The following is a 4,552-nucleotide window of genomic DNA, read 5'->3' on the forward strand; positions in this document are numbered from 1 at the left end:
TTACTAGGAGATCTGAATCAGTGAAGTCAAGAATTATTGTAATGAAATGTTTGGAGCTGTGAGATAAACTACCTTAAGTTCATATCATCGCCACAATGGAAGGTCTGACCAACACAGGGTGAACATGGGAATTCCCATAGAGAGCTATAACGAGACCAGGGCAATAGGTGAGAGCCAGGTTTACTGTAATGCAAAGGCCAAAGGAGACGGAAGTTCTAGACACAATTTTTCTTGGTTCAGAATTCTGACTATTGAGCAGTGAGACAAGAGCAATTCAGAATTAGGGCCAGGAAGATGAGAACACAACACTGTGGGTCTGTATGTGAGAGAGGACAGATGAGATGAGAGACTTACCAAAAAGACCAGAAATTTAAGAGATAGGGAGGGTAAACGAGTCATGGTTTTCAAAATATTTGGTTTGGGGTAAAAGAAGTAGTGATCTTAAGGGGTAACTGTGTGCCTTTAGGAGAGTCAAATATTTCTGACTAAAGTAATAGCCTATTGACCCACTGATCATCCATCCATTCATCCATCCATCCATCCATCCATCCATCCATCCATCCATCCATCCATCTATCTACCCACCCATCCATCCATCCACCCACCCATCCATCCATCTAACCATCCATCCATCCATCTATCTTCTTAGCAATTCATCCTGTTCATCCGTTCAGCCATTGTCTAACCATCTTTAAATATTTTTGAACTCTTACCATGTGCTAGGGCCTTATTAATTAGAAGGATGAAAATGTGTGGTTATTTTTAGGGCACTTCGATCTGTAATGCCAAAAAATACATAAACAGATCATTGCAACACAGTTTGCTAAGTGCAATAATAAGGTCTTTTACAAAGTGTCAAGGGAAATGGTTGTGAAGATTAGATGAGATTACAGTTGTGAAAAAGACTTTGTCAGCTATTCAAATATTAGTCATTATTATAATCTTCATAACAACTCTGGGAGAAAGGCTTGGATTATCATGCCTTTAAAATTTTTTATACAGTAGAACTACATAAGTGTTTCACTACAGGTTACAAAATAGAGAAAATAGAAACCCCACCTATGATTTAGTTGCTTTAATACCGGCATGGTTTTACAGCTTGCTAGGTTTCATTAATGTCTTTACTCCTAGAATTTTAATTTTTTTCACATAGCGATCACGGTGCATATATCATAACCCCAGAGATTTTTCTCCTTAAGTCAAATTATTTATATTTTGCCTTGTGTAAATCTGTTTCTTGGGTCATGCCTTAGGCAGGAGAAGTCAGAAATTGCCATAGTAACAGTTGACTCAAATGTCTGTGGTGCAGCTCCAGCTCAAGCCTCACTCTTCTGTCTCCTCATGAGTTTACTAGGACCCGTTGGCTTTCTTTCCAAACAATGGCTTATGTATATTCTTTGTTCCTGCCATGGTTTTCTCTGTTACCCTAGGCATGGAGCTGTGCATGGTGTGTGTGGATTTTTTGTTTTGTGTTGTGATGACTCTGAAGAGCTTCTCTGTGTCTGTTGAGGAGGGCCTACCTTTGTTCTGATCTTTGTTCATTGGGAAGAAGAAAGCATACCTTTGAACCCACCAGAGACACATTGGCGGAGACTTTGTGCCTACGGTCGTGGTCTGAAATTTGGGGATATACATATCTACCTTTATTTTCTCTCCTTTGTTTTGACCCTTAAACCCCCAAATCAGAATTTAATTTCCATGGTTTACCAATATAGCTCTTGTTAAGGTCACCATTGACCTTCAAGTTCCTGAGTCTAATGGCTAGTGCTGAGCTATTACCTCATTTGATTTCTCATCAACACTGGACATAGTTGATCACTTCTTCCTCCTAGAGTGCTTTTCCTCCATGGCACCACACTTCAGGTAGCTCCTTCTCAGTTGCCTCTGCAGGTTCTTCTTCTTTTCATTGACTTCTGAAGATGGAGGCCTGAAGACATCTTTATCTACACTTTCTACTCATGGAACCTCAGCTTTGTGGCTATAAATACCATCTATAGGCAGAGGAATCCCAAATTTATCAGTCCAAATTGTGTATCTTCCTTGAACTCTATATTTATATATTCAGTGGACTGTCTATGCTTTCTACAAGTTGTCTAATGGGCATTGCAAACTCTGCTTGTCCCAAACCCAATTAATGGCTTCCCTCCTCCACCTACTTGGTCTTTGCACAGATTTCTCCACATTATTACACAACATGCCTATTCTTCCAGATACTAAGGCTAAAAATCTGTACTACTTGCATCCAATCTGTTAACACATTCCGTTGTCTTTCTATCAAATCTTTCCCGAGTCTGAACTTACTATTTATACTAACACCATTACAGCCTAAAACACTAGTGTGTCTCACTGATTGCAAAAATAGCCTCTAAATGTATCTCCCTAAAACAGACTTTATTCCCCTGCAGTCTACCTTGATGCAGCAGCCAGAGTAACTTCATTTCTCTAACACAAGTGATATCATATCATTCCATCCTTCTACCTCAAATCTTCCATTGGCTCCAATATCATTATAGTAAAACCTTACTATGGCTTAAAAGAACCTGTGTAATCTTGGCCACTCTTTATTTCCCATTATTTTTTCTCTGGCTCACTCCATTTCAGTGCTATTAGAATTCCTGCTCCTCAAATGCACTAGCACATTTTTTTTTTCTAGAGGCATTTGCTTCTTTCTTCTGACTGGAATGCTAGTTTCACTGTGTCTGGTTCATTTTCCTTCTTTCTTTAGGTCTCTGTTCAATGGCCATCTGATCAAAAAAGAGTCTCTCCTCACCCTGGATGCTCTATAAATCACAACTCTGTCTCAGGCACAACATGCCCATCCATTCATCTATCTACTATCTATCTATCTATCTATCTATCTATCTATCTATCTATCTATCTATCTATCTATCTATCTATCTATCTATCTATCTATCTATCTATCTATCTATCTATCTATCTATCTATCTATCTATCTATCTATCTATCTATCATCTATCTTATCATCTGTTACCTATCTCTGACTATATATCATATGTGTTTTATGTATCACACCCACACCCACACCCCCACACACATACACTCACCTCCCACCCACATATAGAAATCCTGTCATATGCCAAGGCCTGTGTTACTTGAAGTTGCACTAATACCTATGCAACACACACACACACACACACACACACACGCACACACACACACATTTGTTTATTACCCATCACTACCCCCTAGAATATCTATATATCTTTTGTCATGAGTCAAGGACTTTTGTCTCTGAGAGCTTTTTTGTTGTTGTTAAAAAAAATGTGTTTTTATTGTATGATGAGGCATTTGAAGAATCTGAACAAATCAGTATCTGGGCAGTGAGGTAGCTGCTTTCTCCTTTACTTCTTTGGGTTACTAGCGCTTCTTGTCAGTAGATTAAAAAAAAAAAGACAACCTTTTGCATTACTTAAGTCTTTCCAAGGCATGTGCTGGTACAATACAAACTTCACCTGTCAGATGCAGCTAATCTAACATCCAAACATCATGCACAACACCTTGGTGTGGGGTGGGGGTGGACGTAGAGCACTGCACCTATTCCCACCTCAGCCCTGCTTGTTTGTGGATGATATTTGGAGCATCTGGAGGAGATTGATAGTATTGGAAAAAGGAGGGAGGAGGAAACAATGTGAGTATGTGGTCAGGAGGAGGTCAGCCAAACTTGTGCAGGGCAAGCCTGAACATGTCATTGGTGCAAACCCAAGCATCATCGATGTTCTTTAATAGAAGCATATGGTGGAACCCCATGATGGAGTCTTCATCAGCCTTGAGCTGGCCCACAACCATAGTGATGATACAGCTATCCGGCGTGGGCTGATGATCCTGTGCCATGATACTGTGTTGGATTTTCTGGAACAGAAGGCTAGACAACTTCTCCATAATGGCAGCTTTTCCCTGGAACTGCTGTCCTTCTCACGTTAAGGTATGATGCATCAATATAAATTGCATCTAGTTGGGTTCTACCAAATAATGGTAGTAATGTTGTGTGAAGCTGGATCTAGTCTGCTCCCAGATTGGCTTGTCTCCCATCCTGGAGCGTCACCCGGCCTTGCTGAGACTGGAGGGGCTGGCATGGTGGCTGCAGCGATGGTGGCAGCAACCCAGCACCATCTTCTGAGTACCTTTTTGATAAGTGGATATTTTCCTTGATCACCAACTCTTTTTATGATCTCTTTCTCTTATTACTAAGAGGATATTCTCTCCAGCACTAACGTATTTCTTTCCTCCAATAAGATGCAACTACACAATGGCGAACTTATCCTCCAAGTCTCAGTTTCTTCATTAATGGATCTGAGAGTAACACATACCTTATAAACTTATAGGAAACAAATAAGGTGTTGCAGCTAAAGTCCTTGGTATATTGTTCAATCTGGGGAATTATTTTTAATAATAATTTTAGGCACTGTGGAGTCATAAAAATCAAGCTTTAACTGACTTATTATATACAAAATACATAGAACAGTGCCTAGCATAATAAATGTACTACTAATAATAATAATTATTATCTGGTTCACAGTAAGCTATGTAGTCT

The 4,552-nt window shown here is 39.6% G+C and overlaps 1 pseudogene; it reads right to left on the minus strand.

The window, feature by feature from the left end:
- Positions 1-3,672: 3,672 nt before the first annotated feature.
- LOC105981637 lies at positions 3,673-4,050 on the minus strand (annotated as a pseudogene).
- Between the last annotated feature and the right edge of the window lie 502 nt (positions 4,051-4,552).

Source organism: Dipodomys ordii, unplaced genomic scaffold (assembly GCF_000151885.1).
Source record: "Dipodomys ordii isolate 6190 unplaced genomic scaffold, Dord_2.0 Scaffold13, whole genome shotgun sequence".
Taxonomy (NCBI): Eukaryota; Metazoa; Chordata; class Mammalia; order Rodentia; family Heteromyidae; genus Dipodomys; species Dipodomys ordii.